Source organism: Microtus oregoni, unplaced genomic scaffold, assembly GCF_018167655.1.
Source record: "Microtus oregoni isolate MIOR12 unplaced genomic scaffold, Mior012 000014F_ref0000157, whole genome shotgun sequence".
NCBI lineage: Eukaryota > Metazoa > Chordata > Mammalia > Rodentia > Cricetidae > Microtus > Microtus oregoni.
Window position 1 is genome coordinate 18,880,041 of NW_024543073.1, and position 12,250 is coordinate 18,892,290.

The following is a 12,250-nucleotide window of genomic DNA, read 5'->3' on the forward strand; positions in this document are numbered from 1 at the left end:
TGGGGGACAATTGAGGGAACAGTCCGGCTCAGTCGGTGTGAAAGCACGGCACGAGAAAGCAAACAGTATTAATCCCGTGTGTTGTTTGATGGAAGGGAAGTATCTCATTTCCCAGCATTCCTCCCCAAGGCAAGGCTCACAGAGATCTAGTTCACTTTGGACTCAGATCATAAATATAAATAAAATCTCATAAAAAGCCTCCGGGAGAACTGCCGTTGTTTGGTGCATTGGCTGGCCTCAGTTTCTCCCCGTGTTTAGCATAATCTGAGGATGTGCATTTTCTCAAGATAAGGTTGGGGATGTGGTTGAGCAGGGAGAGCACTACCTGCAAGCATGAGAACCTGAATTCAGACCCCCAGCACCCATGGAGAAAGCTGACCTTGTGCCTGTAACCCCCCAGCATTAGGGTTTGCCAGCCTGCTAGCAGAGCAGAACAACAAGCAAGCTGGGTTAGACTTTATCTCAAGGCAATAAGATGTAGAGCTACAGAGGAAGACACCTGGGTGTTACGGGAGGTCCTCCCACTCCTCCAGCCTATCGCCGCTGAGATACCAGCCCATTGGGGCGTGGTCTCTCTCCCTTTAAAAAAGCAGCCACTTCCCTCTCCTCTCTCTCTTCACTTCCTGCTCCGCAGGCGACTAGAATCCCTTCCTGGTTGCACAGAGGGCTGACAGTGATCTGTAAGTTTTTTTCCCCTTTAAATAAATACCACCCTATTAATCATAATTCCAAACTGGTGTGGCATTGTTTGTGACTTACGCCTTCATTTTGGCGCCCAACGTTTGGTTTTAGAACCTCTCCTTTCCCCGCTCGGCTGCTGGCTGCGAGTTCGGCCTGGCGCGAGCCCTCCCTTCCTCAGCAGCCGCCTGTGCCTTGCAGCGGCTGCGGCCTTGGCCTCCCCACGTGGATTTAAACTCCACAGGCCCGCGTAGTCTCTGCCTGCGTGGTTTGCTCTTTTCTGAGTCGTTTTTAAATCTCCCTTGCAAGCACAGCTCTTAAGTGGCACGAACCAGAGCACGCGGTTGCTGAAAGCTGCAACCTCTGTCACGTGGAGGCATAAGCGGCTTCCAGGTTGCTCTTCTCTACCACTGGATTCTGGGTTTCTGGTTCCGTCTCTGGAATTGATTTAATTACATTTACTTTGTTGAGCAACTTACATTTTCCAGTTTTTAACAAATACTAGGCGGACTCTGAAACAGGACTCTGTTTTCATCACGACTTGGCAACAGCGCCACCTGCTGGATAATAGGTAATATGGCAGTTTTCGTTTCCAACGCGAATTTTACTGTTCTGGTTACCAATACCCCACTCACTATAAATAAATTTTCCAGTTCCACCGACTTACCCACAAGTCTCATTTTTCTTCGCAGTGGATGTGCAGCACATTTTCATTATCCCCTTGTCAGTTGAAGAACATTTTGGTTGTTCCATTTCCTAGCTTTTGAGTAGAGTGGAAATGAACATGACCACGTTGTCTGTGGTCAGGGTGTAGAGTCCCTTATGCCAGGGAGTGGGATGGCTGGGTCACATGGCTGTGTGTATGTCACACATAGTCTTTATTATGTTCAGGTACGTTCCCTCCAGTCTTTCATGAAGGTACGTTGGAGTTGTCAATGGCCTTTTCTGTATCTACTTAGATGGTCATGGGATTTTTGTGTTTAAACCTACTTTTATGGCTTATTAAATTTATTGACTTGCATATCCCTTCATCTCTGGATAAAGCCAATTTGATCTTGATGGATGATCTTTTTGATATATGCCTATATTCGTATGCATTTTATTGAATCCTTCAACATCTCTCATTCTCAATTATGAGTCTGTAGTCATCGATACCACTGCAAAAGAAGCTTCCTTGCTCATATCAGCCGGCGACAACACGGACCATGAATCTCCACATGGCATCGAAACCGATCATAGACATCAACATGGCCTCCAGTCACTTCAGGGATCATAAACATCATTATGGCCACAGGTGTCCATACAAACCACAGACATTTCAAGAGTCCAGGAATAAAATATAGAAATAAAGGGTCCGATCCAGGAATATAGAAATATAAAGTTATAAGCCCAAACACATTTTGGGGGAAAAAATAAAGCTGGCAGCCACTATTAACCTTTAACAAACACTGTCTGCCTTAAGAGCTGACATCCTGGCAGCCACTGTGGACAGAGGTAAACTTTTAGCAGTTGTCTCCTGCTCCCGCTTCTCAGCCAGGCAGGTACTGGGGACAAAGGTTAACTCTAACTATTGCCTCTAGGGGACCCTCTGCCCCTCTGCTTGTATTCCCTTAATTTTTAACTGCGCCCCCCATGTGACTCTACTCCGCCTTGCATTCTTTTGGGGACACTGAAAAATGGCTGTGTCAGCTAAGGCTTTCGCAAACATCTTAAGTTAACACCCTATAACCAAAAGCTGTAAAACTTACACTGTAATGTGACTTTAAGCCTGACCTCAAGGTTGTAAAAGCTCCTTGACTTACACCTGGTACTTGATTTTGGAGGCCCAAAACCCACCCCATTGCCACAGCTGGGAAGCCCGATCTCTGGCTGTGGTCACAGCTATAGTTGATAAGTTTTGTGTGCCCCATGGTGATTTTTTTCTTTCTCTGGAATAAAGTTTGTTTCTGGTTTAATAGGCTTTCTTGGTCTGTTCCCCATCATTGTGTGACGCCTGGACACAACAGTCAACGTGACCTCCATTGGCAACATGGCAGCAGCAGGGACCATGGAGGTCCTGGGTGGCTAGCTTTAGGAGCAAGGCAGAGGAGATGGGGGAGGGAAAGACCTGCTAACGCCCTTCACAATGCAAGTATACATATATGCACACACACACACACAGCAGCCAGGCATTTACACTGGCCTGCTCTTGGGGACCTAGCAGGACACAGCAGCAGCAGCCAAGACGTGATGCCGCAGCTACGCCAACCACTAAGTAGAACACTGTCCCTGTGCATATGTGCTATATCCCTTTATAAAAGGCAAGCCTGACTGAGGCACGATTAATAAAAACTCAAGAGAGAGAGACTGGGGTTCAGCCTGAAGATCTGAAAAGCAAAGCAGGCAACCACTGGCTCTTTCTTACCTCGACCTCAGTCTGAAATGACAACCCTTATTCCTGGAATCTCAGAATGAGACTGTGTGTTGAGAGCTTTTTCCTCCCATTTAATAATCCTCTCTAGGGCCGGGATTAAAGGCGTGCATCACCATGGTTAACGACATGCACCGTTTGGTTTCTATGGAAATTAGTTTGGTTAACTGGAATTAAAGGGGCGTGTCATTGTGGCTACTGCGATTAAAAGTGTGTGTTACCATAACCTGGTCTGTAAGGCTGACCAGTGGGACTGTTTTACTCTCAGATCTTTAGGCAGTCTTTATTTATTAAAATATAATTGAAATGCCACCACAATCGATAACGGGTTCAGTAAAAAAAAAAAAAAATGCTGTCCTATGGGTGAAAACAGAACAAGTTTGTACCAAACTAAGACTCTTCTGAGAAGACATGGAAAAGCTGCAAGGGAAAGATCCCAGTATGAAATGGTGAACAGGGGAAAGGGGGCTGTGAGCTGGGATGGGGCCCTCAGCAGGGACTGAAGGAGCCCAGAGAACAGCATTTCCCTTGACAAATCATGGGAGCTTCTTCTCAAATGCCCAACCCTGGGAAAGTGGAAAAGGGCCTTCCATTATAGAATATATATCTTATTTATCAAATGCCTTATTTATGAAACATAATGTTCCCATTTATCTAAATTCTCCAGAAGCTTGATATTGAACACTTGGCAAGGACATAAGTACTTAGATGCAAATCTCCTGCTCCCTCTATATCTGTTGGCAACTCCTGATCCCTCCCTTCTCCTTCCTGTCATCCCTAGTACCAGAAGAGGCACAAGCCAGGTAGGGGAGGGACTTCTTAGTCCGGTAGGGCAGGACCTTCTTTGTTGGGTGGGCTTGGGGCATCCTTGCTGTGCCTGCTCCGTTCTGCTCAGCAGTGCGCCACAGGCTCTCCTTTCTGTTATCCCAAATTCCAGTGCCTGTCCGATTAAAGGCGTGGGCACCCATACGCTAAATAGGAGTGCACTCTTTCAGGCCTTTCCTGCCGCCGAGAAGGCATATTATTGGATGCTTACAGCAAAGCCAGCCTTAGGTTATTAAACATATTAAATGTCATATTCTGCAGGTCTTTGGAGTGTTTAAAGACCATCTATCAACCTAAATATATCTGTGTATGACCTTTAAAAGTTTGACTATTATAGATGACTATTAATTTGTATTTCTTAATTATCCATATGTGTTTAAATGAGCTGCATAAACACAATACCTTAAACTGTCAGGGGCCATGGGAGATACAGCAGGTGATAATTAGTGTTCAACAGGCCGACCTAGGTTGAGTGATTTTCGGATAGGGAGCCCTACCTGGAAAGGTCGTTAGTAACTGTGGAAACCAGTTGAGTCACTGCATTTCATCCCTAAGAAATAACTGGGCTTTTTCCCACTGCTTGTGTGTTTATCTCGTGAAAATACTCCGTCTACTAGGAACATATATCTGTGGGAGGTCAAGAAGATGGCTTTCCATTTCTCTATATAGTTTTGCTACATAGAATGTATACTGGGACATGCTTTATAACTGGATCTATTTGTACCATGAGGACTGTAGACAAAAACCTCTGTTCCTTTTTACTCAGACCAATATAAAAAAAATAATTTCTCCTCAGTCTAACACAAACTGCACACAATTAGCTCACTTTTCTCTCCCAAGACCACAAATATTTTTAACACTCTGTAAATCATTTAGAGTGGCTTTTTTTTTTTGTTTTGGTTTGAATCTGAGCTTCATGGCAGAGGTAATGGGGGAGTCATATTTGCTGCCCCAACCCTGGGGAGTTTCAGGGTCCGCACTGCCACCAAGTAGCATGTCACCTGCTGCCCATAAACTCCATTTAAGTGTTGGTAGGACCTCTCAAAAGAGCGATCTGTGCTACCAGCTCAAACCAGGAAGCCAGGTCTTAAAGGAGTGGTACCTCCGCTCGTCCCTAGCAAACAGAGCCCACCAGGGAAAATGCAGCTACCCAGAAGCTGTGCTTGTTATATTGTGTTTATATATCTTTTCTTTTCTTTTTTTTTTTTTTTTTTTTTTTTGGTTTTTCGAGACAGGGTTTCTCTGTAGCTTTGGGGCTGTTCTGGAGCTCTCTCTCTATAGACCAGGCTGGCCTCGAACTCACAGAGATCCTCCTGTCTCTGCTTCCCAAATGCTGGGATTAAAGGTGTGCGCCACACCGTCCAGTGTGGGATGTGTTTCTTGGCAGCCACACAGAGGCCGACATCCTCAGGTCACTGCTCGTCCTGGTACACACAGTTCAAACTGCCATCATCCACCCTGGGACGTGGCAACAGGACTCTTGTAGACCAGGCTGGCCTCAAACCCAGAGATTTGCCTGCCTTTGCCTCCAGAGTGCTGGGAACTTTTTAAGTTCTCTCAGGTTTTATGTGGAAATTCTTGCCAAACATTTGGGTGTCATTTGTAGATAGATATTACTCTCCCACTGCCTGTTCCCAAACACCTGGTGACTGCTCAAATAATTGACTCAGAGGCTTAATATTACTATGAATGTTCAGTCAATAGTTCAGGTTTATTACTAACTAGCTCTTACATTTTGAGTTAACCCATATTCCTTATTTATGCTTTGCCATGTGGTGGTACCTTTATTAGCATGGCACATTAATCTCCTGCTTCATTTGCATCTGGATGGTGACTCCTGACTCTGTCCTCCTTGCCATCATCCTTAGTTTGGTCATTCCACCTATACTTTCATGCTTGCTCACACCATCTCTCATGCATGGCCAAGGTGAGGAAGACTTTGGACTTAGAGAAAACTGATTTTGTTATAGAGGATTTGGGGAGTTACATATATCATGATAGCTTTTTAATTTTGTTGAGAATCCACTCTGCTTTATGTGATTTAATTTTGTAAGGATTTCTGGATATGTTAACTTGATTGTGGTATTTGTCATTTCATGATTGTCATTGCTCTAGAGGTGGTGGGACCTGGGAGAATGGAGCCAATAAATGAGGTGTACTAAAGTCTCACACAATAGCCAGCTTTATTCAGAGCAGCAGACATTTTATACTCTGAGGGTTAAGAGAGGTCACCTGAGTAAAGTTCTCTTGAGTTCAGGCTGTATACAATTACAAGGACAAGCCACACATGGCAAAAACATGGTTTTCTATAAAGCAGCAATTCTCAACCTGTGGGTCAAGACCCTTTGTGTGTCAAACGACCACTTTCACAGTGGTTGCTTAAGACCATTGGAAAAACACAGATATTTATACCACGATTCATAACAGCAGCAAAACTAGTTATGAAGTAGCAATGAAAGTAATTTTATGGTTGGGACACAACATGAAGAACCGTGTTAAAGGACTGCAACATTAGGAAGGCTGAGGACCACTCTAAAGAGGCAATATAAAGGATGGCTTAAGCATTTAATTGAATAACAACGCAAGCAATAATGAGTAATCTGAAGTAAACTCACTCCTATCTGCTATACCTGGGAGGAGCATGAAATCACATTCCAAAAACAATTCTGTGTTTTGAAGAAACAAACTGAGGTCACGAGACTCGTGTTTTCTTGGAATTTTCTCATACTACATATATAATCTATTGACAAGTCCTGGTAATTCCACTTGCAAAATACAGTGGATTTCACAGGGTTAGCCACATCTGTGAAAGCTGCGGCGCATTTTCGCCATGCAATCAGAGCGCCCCCTGGAGGTCGGATCACGCTCTACCTCACTATTCTCCACTGGGCTCCCAGCTAAAGGGAAATGTCAATCTCAGTGGCCTTGGCACCTGCTCATCCTGAGCCCCTTAATCTCTGCTTCCTCTCACTCTGGCTACTGGCCTCCTTGCTTGTTCTTGAATATTCCACACACATTCTTATACAAAGGCCTTTGCTGTTGCCTTCTCTCATGCCATGGTTTGGAAATGGTGTAAATATTTCTCAAATATTCAAGACTTAAAATGCAATCCCCAACGTGAGCTACTAGGAAGCTACTAGGAATGGGAACTTAATTTACTGTGTTTACAGCTGGGCCTTTGGAGGGTATCTAAAATAAGGTCATCAAGATGAAGTTCCCACTGAATCTTGGCAGCTTCCTGACACCAAGTGTGACCAAACACAAACACACACACACACAGCCCACACACATACACAAAAAGCACACACAAATCATGCTTGTTGCCGCTATCAATATTATACATGATTCAACGCAATGCCCAGCAAAATTCTTCAAAAATCTTGAAAGAACGGTACTCAACTTCATTTGGAAAAGCAAAAAACCCAGGATAGCCAAAACAATCCTGTACAATAAAAGAACTTCTGGAGGCATCAAAATCCCTGACTTCAAACTCTACTACAGAGCTACAGTACTGAAAACAGCCTGGTATTGGCATAAGAACAGACAGGAGGACCAATGGAACGGAATAGAAGACGCAGATAACAATCCACACATTTTCGAACACCTGATCTTTGATAAAGAAGAAAAAAATATTAAATGGAAAAAAGAAAGCATATTTAACAAGTGGTGCTGGCATAACTGGATATCAACATGTAGAAGAATGAAAGTAGACCTATACCTATCACCATGCACAAAACTCAAGTACAAATGGATCAAAGAACTCAACATAAAGCCAGTCACACTGAACCTTATAAAAGAGAAGGGGGAGTACACTTGAACGCATTGGCACAGGGAACCACTTCCTAAATATAACCCCAGCAGCACAGACACTGAGAGAAAAAATTAATAAATGGGACCTCCTGAAACTGAGAAGCTTCTGTAAAGCAAAGGACATGGTCAAAGCAAAGGACATGGTCAACAAGACAAAACGACAGCCTACAGAATGGGAAAAGATCTTCACTAACCCCACATCAGACAGAGGTCTGATATCCAAAATATACAAAGAACTCAAGAAATTGGACACCAAAAGATCATATAATCCAATTAAAAAAAAAGTACAGACCTAAACAGAGAACTCTCAACAGAGGAATCTAAAATGGCTGAAAGACACTTAAGGAAATGTTCAACATCCTTAGTCATCAGAGAAATGCACATCAAAACAACTCTGATATTCCATCTTACACCTGGAAGAATGGCCAAGATCAAAAACACTGAAGACAACTTGTGCTGGAGAGGTTGTGGGGTAAAGGGAACACTTCTGCATTGCTGGTGGGAATGCAAGCTGGTACAACCCCTTTGGATGTCAGTGTGGCGATTTCTCAGAAAATCAGGAAACAAACTTCCTCAAGACCCAGCAATACCAAAGGATGCTCAATCATGCCACAAGGACACATGCTCAACTATATTCATAGCAGTTTTGTTTGTCATAGCTGTTGTGATCCAGCTGCCCTCACTCCCCCTGACAGTGGAACTTCCTTGTGGTCTGTAATTGACAAGGATGTTTATGTTCTTTCTGGCCAGTGGGTCTCCACAGAAGGAGTAGAGGTATAAAAGGTTGCTGGGCAAAATAAGGCTTGCTGTTCTTCCACCTGAATAGAAGCCTCCGTGTCTCAATCCTGGCACCCCCCCCCCCCCACCAGTCTCGGCTATCTAGGCTGCACTGGCTGCAGCAATAGCCAGAACCTGGAAACAACCCAAATGCCCCTCGACTGAAGAATGGATAAGGAAAATGTGGTACATTTACACGGTGGAGTACTACACAGTAGAAAAAATGACAGCTTGAATTTTGCAGGCAAATGGATGGAGCTAGAAAACATTAATTTGAGTGAGGTAACCCAGATACAGAAAGACAGTTATCACATGTACTCACTCATAGGTGGTTTTTAAACATAAAACAAAGAAAGCCAGCCTACAAACCACAATCCCAGAGAACTTAGACAACAATGCGGATACTAAGAGAGACTTACATAGATCTAATCTACATGGGAAGTAGAAAGTATAAAAAGACAAGATCTCCTGAGTAAATTGGGAGCATGGGGACCTTGGAGGAGGGTTGAAGGGGGGAGGGGAGAGGCAGGGAGGGGAGCAGAGAAAAATGTAGAGCTCAATAAATATCAATAAAAATGCGGAGAAATGAAAAAGAAAGAAAAATTCCTATTCTTTGCTTATGCAATCAAATTCTTCTTTGTCCTCAAGTCCTCATTGTTGTGTCTGTGTCACAAGACCCCAAACAAGAGCACCACAGAGCCAGTATCTGATGCAAACATAAAAGGATTTATTGATTACAAACCGCTCAGAACACTGTTCAACACTCTAGCGCAGCAGGTGTAGAAGCATTTGAGCATTTGCAGGGTAGAACTTATAGAAGGAAAAACTACAAAGGAAAACCATAACCTTGTCAGAGGGGCTCAGGGTAGCTGACATTTAACCTAATTGGTTATGGAGAGGGGAAATACAGATTTGAAGAGTAGTTAAAAATACATGAGGCGAGGTTAAGGCATGTGGTTAGCAGCTCTCATTAGTTGTGGTTAATGGCTGACACTATCATACATACCCGGGGTGGAGCTCCACTCGTTTCAGGACCTTGGGATCATGGGGAGGGCATAGGAACGGTGGTCTTAGTTTATTTCAAATTTTACCTCCACATTGATATCATATCTTCTACCTGACCCATCCCTTGTTTTATAATTCAGTGGTTGAATTTTAGAATTCCATCTTTATTTCAGCATGGGTTTTCTTTAATGAATTTTTTTTTTCAAGACAGGGTTTCTCTGTGGTTTTGGAGCCTGTCCTGGAACTAGCTCTTGTAGACCAGGCTGGTCTCGAACTCACAGAGATCCGCCTGGCTCTGCCTCCCAAGTGCTGGGATTAAAGGCGTGTGCCACCACCGCCCGGCTTAATGAATTGTTTTTAAATCTTGAAATCTCTTGTTCTATCCAGCTATTATTGTTTTCTTGTATGTCACTGCTATTGTACATTATTGATATTCTCCTTAAGTTCATTGAGCTGTTTGTATCTTTTTTAAACTCCCTAAGTTTTGATGACATAATTATTCTCTTAAATTCTGTCCCATGGGGGGGGGGGTCCATCTAGGTAACCCTTATTGGAGAATACTTTTATAGGAATGCTGGATTTTTTTCTGTAAGTGGGGCATATATTGTGGGCTTTCATATTGTTTGTGCTTTTGCAATAAGTCCTGGACATGTGAACATCTTTTGCTAGTTGTGTGTCTGAGGTAAATTCTAGGCTTCTATTGAGTGGAATTTGGTTTGGATTTTGTTTTTGCCTTACCTTGGGTGATTCCAGATCAGTTATCAGGAGTGGGTAGGTCAATCCTTCAAATAGTGTTGGTTATGGATTGAAAGAGCACTTGTGATTCCAATTCAGTGTAAAGAAAACAATGTTGAGTTTCTGTTTATGTCACTGGTGTGTTGTTCAACCAAAAAGAGGCAGAGTTTCCATGCAGCTGGCTGGAATAGATCAATGAGTCCTGAAGAACTGAGAAGAGAATGACCCAAAGGGATGAGGTGAGGCCAGGGAGGTTGTGAGGCCTTTTTGAGACAGGAAAGAGCAGTTGTGGGACTTTTCTGTGATAGCTTATGACCACCTCAGGTTTTCACCTTATATTTGTTCTTTAATGTTGTAAAAAAAATCAGTAACATCTGGTGCCCAACGTGGAGCCTCGTGATGTGAAGGAGCGTCTGGGTGCCGAGACCACTCTGCAGTCTGGTGGGGGGAGTGCACCTTTCTGCATCCCTTTTGGCCTGCTTTCCTGCATTTGGGGTTTTCTGAGCCCTTCTCCAGGCTGTCAATCCAGGCAGCTCAGCTCACCTGGGGCAGGAGACCAGCTTGTGGCTTGAAATATTGCAGCTCTGGTCACCAATTCACTGGCAGCCAGCTGGAAAGTCAAGGTGATTGTAATATAGCCACACCTCTTAGGAGACTTCTACCTAGTGTTCACAAACACCAGGATGGGGCTAGTCCAGCTGCTTGGCTGAATCTCCTCAACATGGTCAAGATGGGTGGCCACTGACTGGAGGTCAGTCAGCTTCTAGAGAGCTAGTCAGTGCGGCTTCCCAGCATCTGGATCGCCCACTGCTGACTTGGTGCCCCACAGGCTCCACCTGCTGGTCAAACATTGTCACTACATCTAAATACCTTCACATAACCCATGCCCCCAGGCAAGACCATGGTGCAACCCTCCAAGGAGAAGCATCACATCTGGCAAGATACTTGGGAACTTTTAAGTGGTAAACTACACTATTAAACAAGTAAGTAAAAAGGATAAGAGAAAAGGACAACTTTAAAACCTTTTCCATGTTAAAAATTGGAAATATCACAATGCAGGGAACTAGGACCCTGTTCACTGCTACTATAGATGGGATACAAATAGAAAAACTAGCTAGGCTTGATACAGTGTTGGTCATAATTATTATCAGTATGGTAATTCATATTTTCCCTTAAAAATGGTTTGGTAATGGTGCCAAATATGAGAAATTGACTGATAAGATACAAGTCTTAAAAATAATTACTAAAGAAAATAATACAATTTTGACCAACAAGACAAAAGCTTTTAAAATATTCACTGGTGAGAGTAATAAAAAAAAGGGGAATGATAATATGCAAACCTTAGAAAAACTTACTAGTCAAAGATACAAGTCTTAGCAAAAGCCATTACTAATAATATGCAAACCCTAAAAATAATTACTGAAGAAAATAATAACATTTTGACTGATAAGTTACAAGTCTTGTAAAATTTAAGATAATAAAAATATTCAGACACAAACAAAAATTTAGAGAACCTCACCATTAAATTATGAAATTACAGAGAAGCAGCCTAAGTCTGTTAGAAAACCAACCTTTATTTATTCAGTTAACATTCAAGAATGACTACCAGACAATAGGTACCCCAAGGCTATTCAGAAGTTAAATGGGAACCTATAGAAATGTTAGATTTGAGATTTAAGTAAGCAACAATATCACTCATTCACTTTTTGTTAAACAGATGTCAAATTCATGGGCCACTCAGAACAAAATTATTCCACAAGACTGGAAAAATTTAGTTCCAGCAGTATTGAAATCTGGCCCTGTTACAATGAACTACCTGATGGAGAGATGAAGGTAGGTTAGAGGTTATGAGATTTCCCAAGATCAAATCCTTGGTGAGGGTCATTATGATGATGTGGAAAGACACATTACATTTGGAGATCATGCCTTGGTCCTATGCCATACAACAGCTTTGAATGCTTGGGAGAAGAAAAAAAATCAGAAAAGTGTTCTGAGCCATTTAATAAAATT